Below are 25,165 nucleotides of genomic sequence, written 5' to 3'. Positions count from 1 at the left end.
TCAACATGCCAATTGCCTTCCAAATTGCTTGTTGTACCTGCATGCTAACTTTGTGCTCTTTCTACAAGTACACTCAAGTTTATCTGAACATTAACAGGTATCAGTTTCAAGACTTTAAAAATAAATCCTGCTTTTAAAGCAAAGCAAATTACCTGTATCACTTGTCACAGTAACTATAGCACTGTGATTCAAATACCATCATGACAGTGAACAGATTCAGCCTATTTTCATGGCCTATAATTCCCAATACAGTCTTCAACACATAAATGTAGAAACAGAGACAAAAACTAGGTAGTAGGTAGCAATTCGCATTGTGGAAATAAATGGCCAACAAAGCACAAACACACATTCAACATTTCCTTGCACTGCATCTTACTTAAATCAGTACAGGTAGGTGATATCATGCATGTGCAATATCTGTCTTTCATATTTCATTTACTAAAGCCCAGAAAATAGATGGTTTTAAATGTTCTAAATGGGCTTCAGGATAATTAGCTAAGCACATGAGGGTATACTGTAATTCTGTCGAAATGGGGATTTGGGCACTTCTCCAGTCTACTATCACAACTAATAATTGCAACTCTGGTTAAGCCTCCCAATATTCATCTTCTTCATAAAATGATCTACCAGATTGAAATGTAATTTGCTTATGCCTCTGCTGCTGAAAGACAATTAGAAGATCAGAACATTTGCAATCATTTTTCTAGGGGATGTGAAATACACAAAGCTAATTAGAGAAAGCTATTGTGTAGAAACCTTCCCCACATGTTATTCAGCCCTTAAAGCATGCTTTTCCTTGAAGGAAAATTAAAATTGCTCTCACATAAAATGTAATTCATCACATGGGATGCAAAATGCAAAGCATAAAAACACACAAGAGATATTTTCAGATGCGACAGTGCTCTCTACAGGTAAATCCATTATAGATTTAGGAATTCCAAATTTAATAGCTGGTTGGCTAGTCTGGTGAACAATTATCTGGTAACTCCAGGGAGAATACCACTCAGTTATTAAAGTAGAGCTACAAAATATGCATAGACAACTGAAAAATCCTAGTGTAATTTGATTATACAGAAATCCTGATCCCAGCACAACCTTGATTTATGTATAAATATGTTACCAATCTGGTTATGTATTCACCAGGTTTCAGTTACACTAGATTAGAATTCATCACAATTTGCATCAGGTACTACATCACTCATTATACAGGCTTTAAAGCAGGCCAGCCCTTTTTTCTATTTGTTCATGGGGCGTGGGTGTTGCTGGTGAGGCCAGCGTTTATTTGTCTCAAGAAGGTGGTGTTGAGCTGCCTTCTTGAATCGTGCAGTCCGTGTGACGTAGGTACACCCACAGTGCTGTTCGGAAAAGAGTTCCAGGATTTTGGTTGAAATTTGGTTTGATAAAACCCATCTTCACACTGAGGATACCCTCCATCATGCTGGGTGACACTACCAACCTGATAAATAGGATAGATTCAGATCAGATCTAACAGCTCAAAACTCAGCATCCACGAAGTGCTGTGGACCAGTAGCAGCAGAATTATATTTCATCACAATCTGTAACCTCATAATGTAAGCTCTACCATTATCATCAAGCACCAAACCTGACTCAACGAGGAGTGTAGAAGACAATGTCAGGAGCAGCACCAAGAACTTAAAATGTGTGCCAAACTGGTACAGCTCCAACATAGGTCTACATGCATGCTGAACATCAGAAGCGGTATGCCATTGACAGAGCTAAGCACTCTTAAATCCAATAGATCAGTCACAGCTGTGCAGTCCTGCCACATCCAGTTGTGAATGGTGATGGACAATAAACTAACCAACCAGAGGAGGCTCCACAATTATCCCCATCCTCAATGACATGGCAGGCCAGCATATCAGTGCAGAAGACAAGGCTAAAGCATTCATAACCACCTTCAGCTAGAAGTGCTGAATAGACAATCCACCTTGGCTTTCTGCCAAGGTCCCCACCAACAGAGAAGCCAGGTTCAAGCCAATTCGATTCACCCTGCCTGTTATCAAGAAACGGTTGAGCACATTGGATACAGCAAAGGCCATAGGTCCTGACAACATTTCAGCTGTACTATTTGTGCTCCAGAACAATCCCATCACACTCCTGACTTGTGCCTTTAGATGGTGAACAGACTTTGGGGAGTCAGGAGGTGAGTTACTCACTGCAGAATTTCCAACCTCTGACCTGTTCTCGTAACCACAGTATTTATATAGCTGCTCTAGTTCAGTTTCTGGTCAATGGTGACTCCCATGATGTTGATGGTGAGAGTTTCAGCGATGACAATGCCAATGAATGTCAGTGGGACGTGGTTAAACTCTTTCATTGGCGGCGGTCGCTGGCTGGCACTTGTGATACAAATGTCATTTGTCATTGATCAGCTCAAACCTGCGTGTTGTCCAAGTCTTGCTGCATGTGGGCACAAATTGCTTCATTCTTTGAGAAGTTGCAATGGAATCACCTAAAGCAGTGTTCTTCATTGAAAGGCCTTCGAGCCAACAGCGGCTCCCATCGACACTATGTGCAACTCCTCGACTCTATCCATCCATTTTCAGTAACCACTTTATCCTGAGAGGATCGTGGCAAGCTGGAGCCCAACTCAGCACTATATTCCTATGTATTTTATTTTTCACATTAAAAAAATGCGTACCAAGCCCATCAGAAGTCAGCCTTCTTTACATGTCACATTGACCACATGGTACAATGTGCGCTAATAAGTATATCTAAGTATATGCGTTGTATAGTAACAGTTATATTACCATTGCAACCACCACAGAACTAGCAGAGCATTCAACCGTTGGTGTCATGTATTTTTTATACTGGAGTAGTAAGCAATGATAATTTGGCTCTCACATTGTAGGTTTTTTGCCAAGTGGCCGTTGCTTGAAAAATAGTGAAGACAACTAGTCTGAAGCCATCAAGCAGCTTTAAATTCAGACCAAACATGGAAGAATGATACAAAAGTAAGAAAAATTAAACTCACTGAGGCAACCTTGCAGCCTGGAATGTACAATGGCAGTTATTACAATGGCATGGTGGGGGCAGCAAAATGTTTCAGCTGGTGCCAGAAGCCCACTGGTGAATAGTATGCTTTACACACCAGTTACCTGTCACAACATAGGCTGCCATATGGAATTAGAATACTTCAAGCAGTTTAACTTGAGATGCTTGCTTCCTTTTAGCAAGGGATAGAGCCTCAGTGACAACGCAATAGAATTCAGCAAAATGGCACAGAGACAACTTATCATGAATTCAGACAACCTTACAAGCCCCAAAATTGGATTCAGTTTCTAAGTCACTTTTTCAAAACAGTTTTCTAATATCAAATATCATTTATGCCGGTGAGATTATGATCCATGTAACGTAACCTTTTCCACATTAAGTAAAAACTGTCAACTTTATGTGTGTTTAAACAGCACTAAGAACTGCCCAAGAACTTAGTTGGTAAATATGCTACCCCGTTATGATTTACAAATACAGGTTTCATTTAATTAATTAATGAACTTGACCGTATAAACCAAGAATATTCACAGTTCAGTGCTTGGTCAATTGCTCTCAATCAGGAAAGATGCCAAAATTATCTTCAATTCCCCAGAGCTATGGAGGAGAACTGTTTGCTCCATTCCTGCTGCTAGTGCACCCTGTTGCTGGCTGCCAGGAATCCACCTGTAATTACTTTTCAAAAACATATATTTATTAAGTCAAAAACAGAAGAATACAAGAAATAGAAGGAGTAGACCATATGGCCCATCTAGCCTGCTCCGCCATTCAATACAATAATAACTGACTTTTAATATAACTAAACATCCCAAAGCACTAAGATAAAAGCAAAAAACTGCAGATGCTGGAAATCCAAAACAAAAACAAAACTACCTGGAAAAACTCAGCAGGTCTGACAGCATCTGCAGAGAGAAACACAGTTAATGTTTCGAGTCCGTATGACTCTTCAACAGAACTTTTCCTTAGTTCTGTTGAAGAGCCACAGGGACTCGAAACATTAACTGTGTTCCTCTCCGCAGATGCTTTCGGACCTGCTGAGTATTTCCAGGTGTTTTTGTTTTGTTATCCCAAAGCACTTCATAGTTTAGAGTCAGACTCAAGTGGTAATAGGAGGCAAGTCAGAGATAGTCTCTATAGGCATGGCAATGAGGTTGGTTTTACGGGTGTCTTTGAGAGTGGGTAGAGAAGAATTGAAAGAAACTGAATGAAGGGTTTTTATGAGGGGTTGGACATTCTATTATGTGTGTTTTATCTCAGGATTCGTTAGCTTCTTGCTCCAGAAAAGATCTTGCAGGAGACAATGGTCTTTTGTTAAAAACACATTTATTTACATACCTAACTTTTGTAAATAGTTAGTAAGGCCAAGATGTAGCTGAAACTACTCTCGGAGATGCCTCTCGGTCATCTTCTCTCAGTGAGTGACATCACTGTGACATAACCACTGAACATATGCTCAGTAGCTATCATTAGAATTAAAAACAAAAACAGAATTACCTGGAAAAACTCAGCAGGTCTGGCAGCATCGGCGGAGAAGAAAAGAGTTGCCGTTTCGAGTCCTCATGACCCTTCGACAGAACTTGAGTTCGAGTCCAAGAAAGAGTTGAAATATAAGCTGGTTTAAGGTGTGTGTGTGGGGGGCGGAGAGATAGAGAGACAGAGAGGTTGGGGGGGGGGGGGGGGGGGGGGGGGGGGGGGGGGTTGTAGGGACAAACAAGCAGTGATAGAAGCAGATCATCAAAAGATGTCAACTACAATAGTACAATAGAAAACATAGGTGTTAAAGTTGGTGATATTATCTAAACGAATGTGCTAATTAAGAATGGATGGTAGGGCTCTAGCGGGGGGTTTTTTTTTTATAATGGAAATAGGTGGGAAAAGGAAAATCTTCATAATTTATTGGAAAAAAAAAGGGAAGGGGGAAACAGAAAGGGGGTGGGGATGGAGGAGGGAGCTCACGACCTAAAGTTGTTGAATTCAATATTCAGTCCGGAAGGCTGTAAAGTGCCTAGTCGGAAGATGAGGTGTTGTTCCTCCAGTTTGTGTTGGGCTTCACTGGAACAATGCAGCAAGCCAAGGACAGACATGTGGGCAAGAGAGCAGGGTGGAGTGTTAAAATGGCAAGCGACAGGGAGGTTTGGGTCATTCTTGCGGACAGACCGCAGGTGTTCTGCAAAGCGGTCGCCCAGTTTACGTTTAGTCTCTCCAATGTAGAGGAGACCACATTGGGAGCAACGAATGCAGTAGACTAAGTTGGAGGAAATGCAAGTGAAATGCTGCTTCACTTGAAAGGAGTGTTTGGGTCCTTGGACGGTGAGGAGAGAGGAAGTGAAGGGGCAGGTGTTGCATCTTTTATGTGGGCATGGGGTGGTGCCATAGGAGGGGGTTGAGGTGTAGGGGGTGATGGAGGAGTGGACCAGGGTGTCCCGGAGGGAGTGATCCCTACGGAATGCCGATAAGGGGGGTGAAGGGAAGATGTGTTTGGTGGTGGCATCATGCTGGAGTTGGCGGAAATGACGGAGGATGATCCTTTGAATGCAGAGGCTGGTGGGGTGATAAGTGAGGACAAGGGAGACCCTATCATATTTCTGGGAGGGAGGAGAAGGCATGAGGGCGGATGCGCGGGAGATGGGCCGGACACGGTTGAGGGCCCTGTCAACGACCGTGGGTGGAAAACCTCGGTTAAGGAAGAAGGAGGACATGTCAGAGGAACTGTTTTTGAATGTAGCATCATCGGAACAGATGCGACGGAGGCGAAGGAACTGAGAGAATGGGATGGAGTCCTTACAGGAAGCGGGGTGTGAGGAGCTGTAGTCGAGATAGCTGTGGGAGTCGGTGGGTTTGTAATGGATATTGGTGGACAGTCTATCACCAGAGATTGAGACAGAGAGCTCAAGGAAGGGAAGGGAAGTGTCAGAGATGGACCACGTGAAAATGATGGAGGGGTGGAGATTGGAAGCAAAATTAATAAATTTTTTCAAGTCCCGACGAGAGCATGAAGCGGCACCGAAGTAATCATCGATGTACCGGAGAAAGATTTGTGGAAGGGGGCCGGAGTAGGACTGCAACAAGGAATGTTCCACATACCCCATAAAGAGACAGGCATAGCTGGGGCCCATGCGGGTACCCATAGCCACACCTTTTATTTGGAGGAAGTGAGAGGAGTTGAAGGAGAAATTGTTCAGCGGGAGAACAAGTTCAGCCAGACGGAGGAGAGTAGTGGTGGATGGGGATTGTTCGGGCCTCTGTTCGAGGAAGAAGCTAAGGGCCCTCAGACCATCCTGGTGGGGGATGGAGGTGTGAGGGATTGGACGTCCATGGTGAAGAGGAAGCAGTTGGGGCCAGGGAACTGGAAATTGTTGATGTGACATTAAGGTGTCAGAGGAATCACGGATGTAGGTGGGAAGGGACTGGACAAGGGGAGAGAGAAGGGAGTCAAGAAAACGAGAAATGAGTTCTGTGGGGCAGGAGCAAGCTGAGACGATCGGTCTACCGGGGCAGTTCTGTTTGTGGATTTTGGGTAGGAGATAGAAGCGGGCCGTCCGACGTTGGGCGACTATCAGGTTGGAAGCTGTGGGAGGGAGATCCCCAGAGGAGATGAGGTCAGTGACAGTCCTGGAAACAATGGCTTGATGTTCAGTAGTGGGGTCATGGTCCAGGGAGAGGTAGGAGGAAGTGTCTGCGAGTTGACGCTCAGCCTCCGCGAGGTAGAGGTCAGTGCGCCAGACAACAGCACCACCCTTGTCAGCGGGTTTGATGACAATGTCAGGGTTGGACCTGAGAGAATGGAGTGCAGTAAGTTCAGAGAGAGACAGATTAGAATGGGTGAGAGGAGCAGAGAAATTGAGATGACTAATGTCGCGCCGACAGTTCTCAATGAAAAGATCGAGAGAAGGTAAGAATCCAGAGGGAGGGGTCCAGGTGGAGGGAGAATATTGGAGATGGGTAAAAGGATCCGTTGAACTGGGAGAGGACTCCTGCCCAAAGAAGTGAGCCCGGAGACGAAGACGGCGGAAGAAGAGTTCAGTATCATGCCGAGCCCAAAATTCACTGAGGTGAGGGCATAAGGGTATGAAACTAAGTCCTTTGCTAAGCACTGAACGTTCAGCATCGGAGAGGGGAAGGTCAGGGGGTATAGTGAATACACGGCTGGGGTTGGGATTGGAAGAAAGGGTGGGGACGGAGGGACAGGCAGGGGTGGAGGGTCCTAGATGGGTGTTGGTGTCAATGAGTTGTTGGAGCTTGCGTTCCTTAGCACTTGAGAGAAAGAGAAAAAGTTTCTTGTTGAGGCGTCGGATGAGCCGAAGGATAAAATGAAACTGGGGGCACGCGCAGCTTTGAAAAAGGGTATGGCGGTGCTGCTGGAGGGAGAGGTCGAGTGTGTTCATATGGCGGTGCATGGCACTGAGTGTGGATTTCAGAATGTGACGGGAACAGCAGTCCGAGAAACGTTTTATGTCCCGGAGATACCTGTAATCCTGGGTGGGTTCGAAACATGAGGGGTGGAATTTCAGTTGAAATCCACGTGGGGTAAGTCGGAGACGGAGACAGTCACTGAGAAAGGAGATATGGCTGTGAAAGTGGGTTTTAGTAAACACCTTGTAAACATATGTAGAATTAATCCTTTATTCGACATCGCCTCTCAAGTTCACTCTTCCCACAAACTGTTAACCTCGTAGTATTTACAGTTTCCATCCAACTCCTACTTTCATCCACCCACACCATCCCCCTGCCCCCCAAGTCACTTTTGCCAAAGGTGTCGTCCCCCCCCCACCAACAGTGTTCCTCTTTTGGAGGATGTGTCCACTTTGGTGGAGTGGGATAGCAGCCTCTCATAACAATTGGCTCCTGGGCTGTGACACTTACCATGGCCTGAATGTAAAGGCAGTGAAGACCAATCACGGAAAAACTGATTCAAGAGAGAACCCTCCAGGACTCAAACAATCACAACCCCTTGAATAGGAAGGCAATGAACTAAAATTCTCCCTCTCATCATCTTCTGCATTGAATACTGGGTAAAGGTGAAAGCACCGGCTTGACACAAGGAAGAACTTTGCACCTGTATAATTTACTGCTGCTGTGACGATAAGGGAAGCATTCAATACCTGAGCGAAGAATGAATCTGGTAAACAAAAAGAACATCCCGAAGACACTGCTGGAGACGAGGTAAGGAAAACTTCTCTACTACTCTTAGGAATTTCTCTTTCTATAGATAGTGGTATTACTCCCATGCTTGCTTCAGTATAAGGCTGCTCTATTGTAGACAATGATATCTCAGGCTCAGCTGTAGAAAGTCGGATTGTGCCATCATAAACAATGGACTAAACTTCAGGACCAGAATCTATAAGTTCAAGCATATCATTCTAGTCTGCAGACTTGCTTGAAAGTTCAACTTCAGCGTTGAACATTTTTACTACTACAAGAGTTTCAGTAGTAATACGAAGCACAGCCAGTGTCAGTACTTCTTCAGATAGTTGCTCTGTAGTTAACTCTTTCATCTGACACTATGGCCATTTCCTTTGATGCGGTACAGTATTTGCACACTCCTGCACTGCAATATGTTCACGTTCTTTTGTTGCACCATTTCTAATGCGTAAATCCTTCTGTGGCTTGGTAGTCTGTGTGACCGCTAATAGCTGGGTTTGTAGTTCAGCTTTCTCTTTTAGATAATTAGACTTTATCAACTCATGTTTAATTTTAATATTTTCAAACTCTACTTGATGCTCAGCTAAGTTTTTCCAAGGGACTCATCGGCTGTCGAAGCTCTGTAGTTTGAGCTTCTGCTTCTTTACTGCAAGAAAACTCATGTGCTTCCATGGTTTGTTGATGAGATCCAAGTGTGGGCTCCAGCTTACATTTTTATGGATTAATAACCTCTGACCATTCACTAGTTATTTGATCCAATTTGGAGTTATGTGCCTCATGCTCCCTGAATAGCTTTTGGCTAGTTGTTTGCAATTGTTGCATGTGATTGGTGGGCTCAGTGGTTAAGCAGACAAATTCAACTCTATTACCTTCTTCAAAAAAAGGCAACGAAGACTTTACTTTTATAGGCAGTGGAGTCAAAGAGTGTAGTAAGGTACAGAACCATTTCTTCCAACAGATCATCTGCCTCTGCAGTGGCTTCATTCTCTTGCACCCTTTCCTGAAAGGGCAAATTAAGGTCTAGATTATATTGGGGGTGGTCACGGTCATTCTTGGTGCGTCTTGTTCCCACTTCTTCTAGACTGTCTCCAAATAAAAGTAAAAATCTGCAATATCCTCCTGTGTTCCTTGGAGTTAAATAAAGGATGGTTTCAGTGTCACTTTATCCAGCCACAGAACTCTTGTCAGATAATACTGAGACACCAGCTCCATTGGTCAGATGCCCATTTACACCAATGTCAGCTCTCCAACACTGGTTTTTATTTTCCTTTATTTCTCCTGGTTTTCAAAGTCTTGAATTCCTTAACAGGTTTCTCCTTGTCTTATAAACACAGATTTCCTAGAATGACAGGCCACTTTAAAATGACCTAACTTGCCACAGCCATGGCACTCACAAATCAGGCAGGGCATTCTTCCTGCTTGTGGACCTTCTTCCTGCCACAGCAGGGACATTGGAAAATGGCAACATTTCCCCAATTGCTGCCTTCCTAAATTTACAGTTTTACAATCCACAAACTGAACAATTTCCTTGGGCTGTTCCTGGGAAATTTCCCTCACCTCTCTGACAAAAGCCTAATTCTGCTTCTGCTCTTCAGCCTGTCTGGCCAATTGTACAGCTCTGTTAATATTTAGATCTTCCCAAGATTATAAGTCAGAGAGATTCTCAACTAAAATATCAATGACTATTCTATCTCTGATCAGGTCGCCTTTTAGTGTTCCATACTCTAAATTTTCATCTAGGCGGCATAATTCATTGATAAATAAGTCACTCCCTTCATCCTGTTTTTGACTGCACTGCTTAAATTTCGCCCTCTCATTGTCAATATTTTTACAAAGACTGAAATGTGAGTCAAAGGCTTCGATAACATCCTCTTTGGAGGTTGTCTCCTTGTTCACCCTTGCCTGGCCAGCATATCGTCTACTATGCTCCCAACGGCATAAAATAAAGTGCTAACTTGATCTTTGTTTGCTTTACTCGCAAGACCGGAGGCGTTGCAGTAATGGGTAAAGCATCTTCGCCAATTTTGCCATTGCTCAGCCTGTCTGGGGCCCTCTATACTTTGAAATGACTCAAGGAGGGGCAAAGTAGTGGTCATTTCTCACCCTGATTTGAAATTGTCATTTCCCTCGCTGCTCGTCTTGCCAGTTGCTGGGCTGCTCTCGTTATTTTGTCATCTCTGGTGTGGTTGCTAGGTTGGTTGCGAAGTCCTTCACCTGCTGAGCTGCACTGTTGCTGGGCTTCAGTTGAGGCTTTTCCCGCCTTTTTTTTTTAAACTGTTTTCCAGTGGGTGTAGTCACTGCTGCCACCAGTGACTACACCCACTGGAAAACTGTTATTGCGGTTTTATCTCAGGATTCGTTAGCTTCTTATTCCAGAAGAGGTCTTGCTGGAGGCAATGGTTTTTTGTTTACATTTATTTACATTGTAACTATTTACAAAGGCGATGGGAGATGGGGAAACAGCATCAGGTTTGAGGGTTTCAGTAGCAGTGAGGGTTAAGGAAGGATGGAGACTGAAATGCTGTGAAAGTAAGTGACCTTGGTGATAATTGGCCATCCTTAATCCCTGAAATAAAAATTGCTGGAAAAACTCAGCAGGTCTGACAGCATCTGTGGAAAGGAAGACAGAGTTAACGTTTCGAGTCCGTATGGCTCTTCATCAGAAGTTCCGATGAAGAGTCATACGGACTCGAAACGTTGAAGAGTCATACGGACTCGAAACTTTAACTCTGTCTTCCTTTCCACAGATGCTGTCAGACCTGCTGAGTTTTTCCAGCAATTTTTGTTTTTGTTTCAGATTCCCAGCATCTGCAGTACTTTGCTTTTATCCTTAATCCCTGGTTGGAGATATGGCACAGTCTGCACTTAGTGCCTCCTTGCAGTGAGATTCAGTGTTCAATCACACATTCCCCAGTGCCACAAAGCCAATCAAAAACCAAGCTTTATAACTGCATCGACATGAAGAACAATGTCAGTCACTACTCAACATTCGGCAGCTGACCAAAAATGAGTCATCTCTGGACCAGACAATAGTACATCCTGTACTACTTCAACCGCTACCTTTTACACTGATGGATGTTAAACATTTCGGTGACAAAATGAGAACAACTTTGTCATTTGTTTTCTTTATTTCAAATAAATCCATGACTTTCCCCAAAACTGATAGCTTTACCCAAAGAACCTGCTGAAATAAAAAAACAAATCTTTCCATCTAAAGTGCTCTTTCACTGTGCCTATGTCAAATTATACTCAAGAACTATTTTCTTAAATCCTCCATTCTATTTTAAAGCAACACATGCATCCTAATTGAATTTTAACCAGCTCATAACTTTTCTGTCTTTTTCGGAGCAGGGAGTAGGCATAAATGGGTCATTTTCTGTGTAGCGGGATGTAACGAGTGGTCTACCACAGGGATCAGTGCTGGGGCCTCAACTTTTTACAATTTATATAAATGACTTGCATGAAGGGACCAAAGGTATGGTTGCTAAATTTGCTGATGACACAAAGATAGGTAGGAAAGTAAATTATGAAAAGGACATAAGGAGGCTACAAAGGGATATAGATAGGTTAAGTGAGTGGGTAATGATCTGGCAAATGGAGTATAATTGGGGAAAGGTATTTTGGCAGGAAGAATTTTAAAATTATTATATAAATGCTGAGAGATTGCCGAGCTCTGAGATTCAGAGGGATCTGGGTGCCCCAGTGCACCAATCACAAAAGGCTAGTAAGCAGGTACAGCAAGTAATTAGGAAAGCTAATAGAATGTTATTGTTTATTGCGAGGGGAATTGAATACAAAAGAAGGGAGGTTATGCTTCAGGGCATTGGTGAAACCACATCTGGAGTAGTGTACAGTATTGGTCTCCTTTTTTAAGGAAGCATGTAAATGCGTTGGAAGCAGTTCAGAGGTTTACCAGACTAATCCCTGGAATGGGCGGGTTGTCTTATGAGGAAAGGCTGGACAGACTAGGCTCGTATCCACTGGAGTTTAGAAGAGTAAGAGGCGACTTGACTAAAACATACAAAAGCCTGAGGGATCTTGAAAGGGTGGATGTGGAAAGGATGTTTCTTTGTGTGGGCCGCCCATTTAAGACAGAGACGAGGAGATTTTTTTTCTCTCAGGGAGTATTTGGAACTGTCTTCCTCAAAAGGTGCTGGAAACAGAATCTTTGAATATTTTTAAGGCCACGGTATAGATAGATTCTTAATAAACAAAGAGGTGAAAAAGGGAGGTGTGAAAGGTTATCGGGGGTAGGCGGGAATATGGAGTTGAGTTTACAATCAGATCAGCCATGATCTTATTGAATGGCGGAGCAGACTCCAGGGGCTGAGTGGCCTACTCCTGCTCTTAGCTCGTACGTATGTTTGTATTCGCACAATAAGATGGCCCTTGCATGCATGCTAGAAGTAGGAAGGACAGGGAAGCTCAATTTCCCAACAGGTGAGCCATCAAAAATTATAAAGGTGAAACAAAATTACAAGTTTCATACTACAACAGCCAAATTCTGAAACGTGCTGAACTAAATGTGCATGTATGCTACAAACATTTTGTCCTATGACACTAAATTTTGTGCTGCAAGACTTAAGTTAAGGCCTACTCTGATTTCAAAATGAAGTACACCTAACGAACATGATCACTCTCCACACTCCATGACTGCATCTACAATGTTAAGAATAATTTTCAACTTTCCACCAAGAAATCTCATCCACCAGAACAGAGTATTTAGAAATGTTGGTGTGCACAATGCATAATTAGCTGCCAGTAGCATAAGGCAAGAAAAGTAATCCTTACATTTACACTAAGCATAGCGACAGTATAGCTGTAGTGTAAATGTACCTGAGAAGAACTTTACTCCCTTTGAAGAAATACTTGAGAATGACAACAAAAAACAAACACAACTAGGGCAATTGTAGAATGTTTGGTTTACACCAGTTTTGTGGAGAACAAGTTTAATGTTATGAATTGTGTCAGGGAAGTTTTTCAGCAAACTTGAATATCTTGGAAGCAAAAACAATTTTCCAAAGTTGACAACTTTAGTAAGTAATTTTGTATTTACATTTCCTGTAACTCAATAAATTCTAGCGCCCAATCTGCTATTTTTGTCATATGAAGAATATCTAGTTAATAGTTTGTGTTAATATTTTAGAGGTAATGTTTAGTTCTGGGAAGATTGTTGTTGTGAGGGTAAAGTAACTTAACTGGTGGGCTTTAGAGATTGCCAGAACATCTAAAAGAAAACTGCAGTTCAGAAGGTTAACCATGTTTGTTTACTAGTGTCAGAATAGAAGAGATGAAGCCATAAAACACCAGGTGGGCTTACTTCGCTGGAGAACTGGAAACATGATGTCTACACTGCCTGCAAAGAAATACAGTCCAGGGAGAGGTTTTGTTTTGGGAGTTACAACAAAATTAGTTTAAAAGTAGTGAACCCTGAAAGCTACACTGTCATGGAGATGGGTGGAGCTTAAGAAGGTTCTCTGGCTTTGATTTATCTGCGTGCATATGCAGGGAGAGGGGATTGGTTGCAGTTTGGACCTCATGTGATTTGCAGCTCTAGGAGATGTTAGCAGGCTCCAGGAAGTTAGGGCTCAGATATGGAGCCATTTATAGCTCAGTGCAGCTGGGAAACTGAAGTTTATAAAAATCCAGGGGGCAGTGCCAAGTTAATGAAGCTAGCCGCCTGCGAAAGATTTGGAAGTGTGCCGGTAATAAGAGGCCTGAGCGCAGCTTGTGAATCTCAAGGAAAACAATCTCACTGAACCATCAGGTGGTGTGCAATCATTGAAGCAGTCTGAGTCAGAACAGCTTTTGAGGGAATTCAGAGACTAAGCCTTCTTCAAAAGTGAAGAGTTGAAATCCCTCACGAGGAAGACATTAATTAACTAGATAATTTGAAGTCATCCAAAACTCTGATGCCCATGTCTTAACTCGCACCAAGTCCTGATCTCCAATCACACCTGTGCTCACTGACCTACACTGGTTCCCCGTCAGGCTTGATTTTAAAATTCCCATCCTCGTTTTCAAATTCCTCCACGACCTAGTATTTTCCTTTCTTTGTAACCTCCTCCAATCCCACAAGCCTCCAAAATATCTGCGCTCCCCCAATTCTGGCCTCTTCTGCATTCCCAATTATTATTGCTCCACCACTGGAGCAGTAGTTTCTGTTGCCTAGACCCCAAGCTCTGGAATCCCCTCCATACACCTCTGCACCTCTCTACTTCCTTTGAGATACTTCTTAAAACCAACTCTTTGACCAAGCTTTTGGTCATCTGACCTAATAACTCTTTATATGGTCAGGGTCATACCTTGTTTTATAATGCTCACTTGAAGTGCCTTGGATATTTCATTACATTAAAGGCACTTTATAAAGATAAGTTGTTGTTGAAAGCTGTCATGCTGAAAGGATGTTGCTGTAATGTCATGGACAAAAGCAGCTATACCTTCCCTCCAACATAATGTCAGAAGTGGTGATGTTCACTGATGATTGCACAGTGTTCAGTACCATTTGCAACTCTGCAGATTCCATTACAATCACTGAATCCCCGCACTGTCAAAATCCTAGGAGTTACCATTGATAGAAACTGAACTGGACCAGCAATATAAATATTATGGCTACAAGAGCAGGTCAGAGGCTAGGAATTCTGCAGCAAGTTACTCACCTCCTGACTCCCCAAAGCCTGTCCACCATCTACAAGGCACAAGTCAGGAGTGTGATAGAATATTCTCCACTTGCCTAGATAAATGCAGCTCCAACAACACTTAAAATGCTCAACATCATCGAAGACAAAGCAGCCACTTGATCAACATGCCGTCTAAAGATTCACTCCATCCTTTTGACGCAGTGTGACAGCAGTGTGTACCATCTACAAAAAGGCTTCCCAAACTGGGGGTCATGACCTCCAGTTGGGTCGCGAGCTCTGCATCAGCAATGGCTGCCACGGAACTCCAATTGAATGTTAACAGCTTCGAGACCCCTTTAAATCTTTTTTTTAATGGTGGGTGTGGCCCAAATACTTGAGGTCTGATTCCTGCTTCAAAAAAAGTAACTGAAAAAGTAGGCTTTTAAAAAGACACGAAAAACTCTGTGGAAAACTGTGCCCCAATCACCCCATTCCCCCACCAATCGCTCTCATAGGTCTCTCTGAGGGGTCACAGCAATTTTGAAACCTCAAAAAGGGGTCCCAGTGGAAAAAGATTTGGGAAGCACCTGATCTACAAGGTGCTCTTTAGCAACTCACCAAGGCCCCTTCGACAGCATCTTTCAAACCTCTGACCTCTATCACCTAGAAGAACAAGGGCAGCAGATGCAAGGCAAGGGCAGCAGATGCAAGTTCCCCTCCAAATTACACACCATCATAACTTGAAAATATATCATTCCTCAACCCTCAGAATGAAAGAAAGCTAGCTAAAAATATAAAAACTGATAGTAGGAGCTTCTATAAGTATTTAAAAAGGAAAAGAGTAACTAAAGAGGGTATTGGTCCTCTAGAGGGGGTCTGGGGGATCAATAATAGAAAACAAGGAAATAGCAAAAGTGTAAAACAGGTATTTTGTATCTGTCTTCACTGTAGAAGACTTAGAAAACTTTCGAAAGACACTTGAAAATCAAGAGGTGAACAGGAGGGAGGAAATTAATACAATCACCATCACCAAAGCTGCCGGGAAAACTATGTGACCTAAAGGCTGACAAGTTCCCAGGACCTGATGGCCTGCATCCTAGAGTCTTAAAAGAAGTGGCTGCAGAGATAGCATAGGCATCAGTTAGCATCTTCCAAAATTCATTCGATTCTGGAAAGGTCCTAGCAGATTGGAAAATAGCAAACGTACACCTTTAAGAAAGGAAGGAGACAGAAAGCAGAACACTATAGACCAGTTGGCCTAACATCTGTCATAGGGAAACTGCTAAAATCTATTATTAAAGGAGGTTATAACAGGATACTTGGACAACTTAGTAACGTGGACAAAGGGGAACCTGTAGATGTGGTGGACTTGGATTTCCAGAAGGCATTTGATAAGGTGCAGTATCAAAAGTTGCTACACAAAATAGGCGCTCATGGTGTAGCTGGTAACACATTATCATGGATAGGAAAAAAGCAAAAAACTGCAGATGCTGGGAATCTGAAATAAAAACAGAAAATGCTGGAAAAACTCAGCAGGTCTGACAGCATCTGTGGAGAGAGAAACAGTTTTATCTGGAGTCCGTATGACTTCTCAGGGCTAAAGGGAGGTAAAAATGTATTGGATTTTATACTGTTGGGGGCAGGGTGGAGTAGGTGGTCAGGGATAGGTGGGAGCTCAGGAGAGATTGGGCAAAGATGTTACAGACACAAGACAAATGGTTGTGTTAATGGTAATGTTAAAGATTAAAGAAGGTGCTGATGGTGCCATAAAGCTAAGATAACAGAATATGTTAATAGTATAATAAGGGTCAGCGCTCTGTGAAAGCAAAACATAGAAATAGAAACAAGTGTCAGATCACCCTGTGGGGGAAAGGGGGAAAACTATATTAAAGAAGGGGTCAAGATGAAGAAGAGAGTTCATGGTCAGAGGCTGTTGAACTCAAATGTTAAGCCCCTGGCACCTTCCCATGCTCCTTTACCTCCTCCCTCTTCACCGTCACAGGCCCCAAACACTTCTTTCAGGTGAAGCAGCGCTTCATGTACCTCCTTCAATTTGGTTTACTGTATTAGCTGCTCCCAATGCGGTCTGCTCTGCATTGGGGAAGCTAAACACAGACTGGGTGACCGGTTTGCGGAACAACTTTGCTCAGTCACAAGCATGACTCAGATCTTCCTGTTGCTTGCCATTTCAACTCACAATCTTGCTCTTGTGCCCACATGTCCATCCTTGGTCTGCTGCAATGCTCCCATGAAGCCCAACACAAACAGGGAGGAACAGCACCTCATCTTCTGATTAGGCAAATTACAGCCTTCTAGACTGTAGAGGGGCAGGTGTTGCACCTTCTACAATTGCATGAGAAGGTGCCGTGGGCTTAACATTGAGTTCAACAACTTCAGACTATGAACTCTCTTCTCCATCTTGACCCCCTTTTTAATCCAATTTTTCCCCCAACACACCCTTCCCACCCCCCAAATGGCCATCTGTCACTTGTTCTTATGTTTTGCTTTCGCAATGTGCTGATCCTTGTTCTGCTATTAACATATTCTGTATCTTTCCTTTATGCTATCAGCTTTTTTTTTAAGTCTTTAACACTCCCTATGTCTTGTGTTCATTTCATCTTTGCCCAATTTCTCCTGAGCTCCCACCTATCCCTGACCTTCTACTTTGCTCCACGCCTTCAAACAGTTTAAAATCCATCACAGTTCAACCTGTCTTTAGCTCTGAAGCAGAGTGTAAAGAACATATCTTTTTATTTCTGTTGGACTGTGGATAAAAATTACAATGGCTGCAATTTGATGGACATGCCTACTGGAACAGTGTGTGCCATGAAAGACAGGATGGTGCAGAGGAGGAGTCTGGTCTAATGGGGAACTACCTGGCAAATTTTTAAATGACTCCTTACCAGGTGACCATAGTTTGACAGCACTGCAGCAGAATAGCTTCTAACCTGAAAGGGAAAATACCTAAAACCTCTCTGTTTCCTATGTGCGCAAGTTTCCAGTAATTCCAGAGCAGGACCAAAAAATCTGGCATATTTGTATTTTAGAAAAATGCTTGTGGATGGCATAATGATATTAAATTCTAACATTTTACTATAAATAACACTGTCAACAGTCAAAAGCTTTATAAACAGCAGAAATAATGGGGTCAGCATTCAATAAGGCAGTCTGAGTGTCAGCATTCCTGTTATACAATTCTTGTGAAACGGTTTATGGCTTAATCAAAGAACTCATCTAGAGCTATACCCAAATTCAACCCCTAGCAGCAATGCTAACATCAACAGACAAAAGTCTTTCACACAACACCGCTTAGTATGTTAATAATCCTCTTTGCATTAGGGACCTGGCATATTGGTAAGCACATTAGGACTCCTACTACTCTAAAGTTCCATGTACTATTATTTATCCCTCTACAAACCTAATAATGCAATCCATCCTGGATGACTCAACACTGTTCAAAAGGATCCACGAATCTCCACCCCCCCAAACTACCACCACAATACTGGCTTTCTGAACATTTTATTTAGTGGCTCCAGTCGATGGTGCCTTTCATAATAAACCATTAATACATCTTTCTTATGCCTCGACAAGGATATTTTGCAGCAGAAAGGACTGCCAATCCTCAGAGTGAGGAGTCCTGGAAATTCATTTCTTAAAACGACAACCAAAATCAAAACTTGCTGGGACAAGTTCTACATGTACATCTAGTAAACACCATGTTAGAGCAAAGTCCAAGAAACAGGTGACGCATACACAATTTCTTAAAAGGGAAATTTTTATGATTGCAACTTAGTGCTTTCTGAAAAGCACATGAAGCTATTGTACATCGAAATTAATAAATGGAAAACCTGAATGAGAACTCCTTCAAAATGCTCAATTCCTTACAACAAGCCTCCAAACCTTAGATAAACAAATTTGCTCCAGACTTTGCAGTCTATACAAACCATCAGCATTAACGCATTGCTAGATTAGTCACCGATTTGAGTACTTTTTCTTTTCTCACAGCTTACTCAAACACAACAATTTTTCCTCTGGAGAACAAATATCAGAAACTCAGTAAACAGGCTCTCTTAGTTCTCCTTGCCAAGCCTCTCTGTATCAGCAGTACAGCTGAAGTCATGATGTTATTTTTAAAAAACTCTAGATTTTATCTACTCACATGCAGATTTAAGCACTTAATATTCTGATATCAGCTAAGAAGAAATTTTAAGTTCAAGTGTTTCTTTTCCTTTGGCAGCCTCCTGTTGTAGCATTTTATGTTATGTAAACTTAGTAAACAGAAATCAGGGGGAAACTCTTCACTGGCTGGAGTCATACCTAACACAAAGGAAGGTGGTTGTGGGTGTTGGAGGTCAATCATCTCAGCTCCAGGACATGACAGCAGGAGTTCCTCAGGGTAGTGTCATCGGCCCTACCATATTCAGCTGCCTTCCTTCCACCATAAGATCAGAAGTGGAGATGTTCGCTGATGAATTGCACAGTGGTCAATCATATTTGCAACTCTTCAGATAATTAAGTAGTCCATGCCCACATGCATCAAAATCTGGGCATCATTTAGGCTTGGCCTAATAAATGACAGTAACATTCACACCACACAAGTGCCAGGCAATGATCATCTCCAACAACAGAGAATCCAACAATCTCCTTTGACACTGAATGACATTACCATGGATGGATGCCCACCATCAAACTATATGGGGGTTAACACTGACTAGAAAGTTAACTGAATAAGTCATATAAATACCAAGGCTATGGGCAATTCAGGGGCTGGGAATTCTGCGGCGATCAACTCACCTCCTGATTCACCAAATCCTTTCCACCATGTGAGGAGTGTGATGGAGTACTCTCCCCCACTTGCCTGGATGGTGCAGCTCCAACAACATTCACAAAGCTCAGCATCACCCAAGCAAAGCAGCCCAGTTGATGGCCACCAACTTAAACATTTGCTCCCTTTACCCACTGGCACAGGGGAGATGGCAGCATAGTGGTAGCATCACTAAACTCGTAATCCGGCTGTCCAGGCAAATCATTTGGGGGCTTGGGTTCAAATCCCATCACGGCAGCTGGTGGAGTTTAAACTCAATTAATAAAGAGTCTGGAATCAAAAGCTAGTCTCAGTAATGCTGACCATGAAACAACCATCAATTGTCATTAAAAACAACCCATCTGCTTCACTAATGTCCTTCAGGGAAGGAAATCTGCCCTCCTTACCTGGTGTGGCCTACATGTGACTCCACACTCACAGCAATGTGATTCACTCTTCTTACCTTGGTTCAAGGGCAATCAGGGATGGGCAAAAAAAGCTGGCCTTGCCAGTGATGCCCACATCCCAAGAAAGAATAACGATTAAAAAAAACACCATGGCTGCGGTGTTCACCATCTGGGAAAACTACAGCTGGTGGACCGCATCAGGCCCATGGGAGCTTCTAATCCAGCCTTGCAGATGCACCAGAGAAAGCACACAAGGTGGGTCAGCAAATGTAGTGTGAGCAGAGTGTGCATGTAGAACCGTTTCTGATGTCTGACTGATTGGCATTAGGAGCTTTTTTTTTAATTCATTTATGGGATGCAGGCATCCCTGGCTAGGCCAACACTTATTGCCCATCCCTGGTTGCCCTTGAGAAGGTGATGGTGAGCTGCCTTCCTGAACAGCTGCAGTCCATGTGGTGTAGTACACCCACAGTGCTGTTAGGGAGGGAATTGCAGGAATTTGACCCAGCGACAGTGAAGGAATGGCGATATATTTCCAAGTCAGGATGTTGAGTAACTTGGAGGGGAACTTCCAGGTGGTGTGTTCCCATCTATCTGCTGCCCTTGTCCTTCTAGATGGTACTGGTCATGGGTTTGAAAGGTGCTGCCTAAGGAGCCTTGGTGAGTTTCTGTCACTGTTCATCGGTGGTGGATGGAGTGAATGTTTGTGGATGTGGTGCCAATCAAGCGAACTGCTTTGTCTTAGACTGTGTCAAACTTCTTGAGTGTTGTGGGAGCTGCATTCATCCAGGCAAGTGCAGAGTATTCCATCACACTCCTGACTTGTACCTTGTAGATGGTGGACAGGCTTTAGGGAGCCAGGAAGTGAGTTACTCACCACAGGATTCCTTGCCTCTGACCTGCCCTTGTAGCCACAGTATTTATATAGCTAGTCCAATTCAGTTTCGGGTCAATGGTAACTTCCAGGATGTTGACAGTGGTGGATTCAGTGATGGTATTACCATTGAATGTCATGGGGCAATGGTTAGATTCTCTGTTGTTGGAGATGATCATTGCCTGGCACTTGTGTGGCTTGTTACTTGCCACTTGTCAGCCCAAGCCTGGATATAGTCCAGGTTGGCTAGTCCTGCTGTGTGTGTATAGGACATACCTGGGCAATTTTCCACATTGCCAGGTAGATGCTTGTGTTGTAGCTGTACTGAAACAGCTTGGCTAGGGGTGTGGCATGTTCTGGAACACAAGTCTTCAGTATTATTGCCGGAATGTTGTCAAGGCCCATAGCCTTTGCAAAATCCAGTGCCTTCAACCATTTCTTGATATCATGTGGAGTGCTGTGAAAGTAAAATGCAGATCCTGGAGAGCTTCAAGATAAGTCCTTCAAGGTCAATGGAAGTACTTCCAGGTAAGTTGGAGTTAGCCAATGATCAGAGGCTCGAGGCGGGCACTTTTTGGGGAGCACGCGCAGCTGCCTTGTTAAAGCAGGCAAGCACATGTGAAGCAGCAGTGAGAACAGCACCAGTGTACGTTTAAGATCACTTAATAGATTGCTGATGTTTTGGTTTGGCAAGTTATATACACTGCAATTTTAAAACTTTAACTTATTTTACACTTAAGTTTTAATGCTCTTTATCAATAGTCAACTCAACTCTTACATAGTTTTTTGTTGTCATTTTCCTCATTCTCTCACTGAAGGTGCTTCTTACTGAGGTCTGGTGCCAAATGTGCTGGCAGTCCAGGATTTGAACCTGGGACCTTGAGATTTGCATTGCCATAGGAATACAAAGAGTGTCTTCACTCACTAGAAAGGTTATATATCCATAATCCATTTAAAAATCCTGCACCTGTGTGTACATATTGGCAACCTTTTAACATTATAAATTCCTACAGCCACATTTATAATGGTACCAGGGACGTGGAACTTCAGTTAAGTGGGGAGGTGAGAAAAGTTGGGGTTGTTCTCCTGAAAAGAGAGAAAGTTAAGGATAGATTTAATTGAGATATTCAAAATCATGAAGGGTAATGATTAGGTAAAAAAGGAGAAACTGTTTCTGGTGGCAGGAGGGTTGGTAACCAGACGGCACAAAGGATAATGGACTTGTAGACCCAGCAAAAACCTGATCCACAATTCTGCTGGTGGACAAAGGATTGAAATCTCGGAGCCTAAACACTGCTAGCTACAGCAAATCCCAAGTTATGTATGACTGAAGGTCTCCACAATCAATCTCAGTTTAATATTTTGAGATGAGCATCTCAGTGATCAGTTGTTTATGCACTTCTGAAAATTAGAGTTGCAAAAGCATCTTCTGTTCTTACCAGAGGCACAGCTAAAGTTTAGATTTTGAAAGAAGGATGATGGATGTTAGAGAAAGTGAAGAACGTGTGATTGTAGGTTAGAGTTTTGTGCTTTGAGAAAATTAGGAACGTATTACCTAACAGATGTGGAACAGATTGCAGATGCACTTGATAGCACCTCTTTTAAAATGTCCTGTGAGGTTATTAAATTCCAGCTCGCGGAGCGAGAGGTAGAGGGAGGATCCAGATCTCTGTACTACCCACCACTCAGAGAGGCCTTTTGGTTTCTCTACATTTTCTCTCCCTTTTTCTTTACTGTTCTCCCTTGGTGATCTTGCAACAGCATACTGTAGATCACAGTAAATTAGTATTTATAATAGCAAGACAAAGCAAAATACTGCATATACTGGAAATCTGAAATAAAAACAGAAAAGGCTGGGAGCACTCAGCTCTCCAATCTGTGGAGAGAAAGAGTGACACCGGACTTTGATATTATTGTAAAGAGGGATGACCAACTGCATTATTCGCATTAAGCCAAGTGGGTATCATTGATGGCATTATTGCATATGATGCAGCGTTATGGACCAAAATTTATTATAATTGTTATTTTCTTGAACATTTATGGCCACCCCCCTCCAATTACAATTTCCATACCTAGTTGTAACCCTCCGGCCAAAAACATTGCCCACCCCTGATCTGTAAGATGCATTGCAGCAACTCGTCAAGCTTCTTTGTCAGCATCTTCCAAACCTGAGCGAGGCCTCCACAAGAATAAGGACATCGGTTGACGAGAACGCCACAACATGCAAGTTCCCCTCCAAGTCACACAAGGTGCAGACTTGGAAATACACCTGTTCCTTCAAAATCCTGGCACCCCCTACCTAACAGCACTGTGGAAGGGCATTCACCACACAGACTGCACTGGTTTAAGAAGTTAATTCACCAACATGTTCCCAAAGCAAGAGAGGGCTACAAAATAAAAACTGGCCTTTCCAGTAAGGTCCACATCTGATGAAAGAAGTAAAATAAGCCTCAATGTTTCAGCATTTTAGCATGTATTGCTTACATTCTGTTTTCTAATTTTTGAATTCTTTAACTGCTACATTGTTCCAGAGCAGCTCCTTCTCCCAATCACCCCAGAGGAAATCACAAGTGCAAAAGCAAAACTTCTAAAATGAATGACCCTCCTAAGATTATATGCATAGCCCTTCCCCAAGTACACACACTTACTGCTACTGAGCAATTTCCAAAAGAAACCAGCAGAGAAAACAGGAAAATAAAAGAAAAAATAAAATATATGGAGTTGATAAATCTCTAGCATTGATATGCACTACCACAGAGAACATGGATAAGCTGTGTTTAAAAGCAAGTGAGAACCAGGCCAAAAACATTGCTTTATACTGCTTTCTCAGATTTATAAGCACTTTACTCATAAAAATAACCCACTAAAATGTTTCCATTTACAAAATTTAAAAATAAACTTGCGCAGAACATGCTTTGTCAGCTGATGCAAACCTCCTTCACTGAAATTGTGCTAACCAAATAAAGGAATGAAAACTTGCTGAGTTTTCAGTGATTCTTCAAGTTTGGTTTTATTAGGGTGGGGTTGGGGAGGTGGGGTAGAATTATAATTACAATATTTCTGCACAAATATCTCAGCAACAGCAGCACTGCTGCAGCAGCTTTACAGAGTGCTGGGAAAATGACTCGGGCGCCCCATTCTAGCCCTCACATTGAAAGTTTCCAATCTATCATCAAAGGGACCAATAGAGCACACATTTCCCCAGAGAGGCTGCTCCATGGTTGAATGTCACTCAAGCAACCTAGCAACAGAGGCAGTGGTTGATTAAAGAGTGGTGGTAGAGGGGTACAAATAGCTAGGTACTATCAGTGTACATGTGGGAGACAACCGTTGGTAAATCTATGGTAAAGTGGTCGAGGAATATGGAGAGGAAGGAAGCAGTCAAGAATAGATCCTGAGACACTCTGGAAGTAATAGCGTGGGGCTTGAAAGAGAAGCCTTTGCTGGGAGATATCCTGGCAATAACTGTACAGGAAAGAGTGGTACCAAGTGAGGACAGTTCCAATGAACTGGACAAGAGGCATTGGAAGATAATGTGGTTGACCATATCAAAAAGCTGCAAAGGTGTCATGGAGGTTTAATGCACTACAGTCAAACTCAAATGCTCTGAGACTTTGGTATAGATAGCTGTCCATTGGTAAATATTTAATCTCAAGGGAAAGAATGTCAACTTTTGATTACAGAACTTTTTCCAGCTCTCGATATTCAGGATTAGCATCATGTGCTCCTGAATGAGCCACAGTGTGACCGAAGTAATATTCTCCCCACACTCTCTCATGGCTGAGCTATAAAATGTGGGATCTTGTGGCACGGACTCATTGGATAATGAACTGAGGCTGTCCAAAGTTATCTCAAAATCACTAGCAAACTGCTAATCTTAAAAACAAGGTTCTCAAGGAGTAGCCGGGTAATTTAGAAAAAGATTAGAGTTAAGTAGTTTGTTAGTTCTCAGCAAGACCAGCAGCAGCAACGCAAGTTATTCGACTCTAGATAAAGAAGCAGCGTAACAACGCATGCCATGTGCTGGCTGATGGTATACTGTGCTGACAGCACTTAGAATTCTGCAGCCACATTGTGCTTCCAAGGGAAATAAACAGCAGGCAGTTTTAAAATGAGAACAAAAGAGAGATAGGAAACAAGAAAAAGTCACTAAAATTCTTAAATTGTGTTATTTTAATCAGGTATACAGACTGACATATCAAGTATATATGTACAATGAACAATATTATTTTTGGATAATGCTATTAAAATAATACTTCACTATACAGTTTGATCGTCCTTCAATAAATCAACTGCACAATTTTAC

The 25,165-nt window shown here is 42.7% G+C and overlaps 1 protein-coding gene across 1 annotated transcript in view; it reads right to left on the bottom strand.

The window, feature by feature from the left end:
- Positions 1-25,165, bottom strand: part of LOC121277667 (serine/threonine-protein kinase MRCK alpha-like) — a 715,733-nt gene that overhangs the window by 683,000 nt on the left and 7,568 nt on the right. The gene's annotated exons all lie outside the window — the stretch shown is intronic.

This window comes from Carcharodon carcharias, chromosome 5 (genome assembly GCF_017639515.1).
Source record: "Carcharodon carcharias isolate sCarCar2 chromosome 5, sCarCar2.pri, whole genome shotgun sequence".
Classification (NCBI taxonomy): Eukaryota; Metazoa; Chordata; class Chondrichthyes; order Lamniformes; family Lamnidae; genus Carcharodon; species Carcharodon carcharias.
Note: the sequence above shows the minus strand (reverse complement) of the source record. Positions and strands in the feature narration are given on the sequence as shown.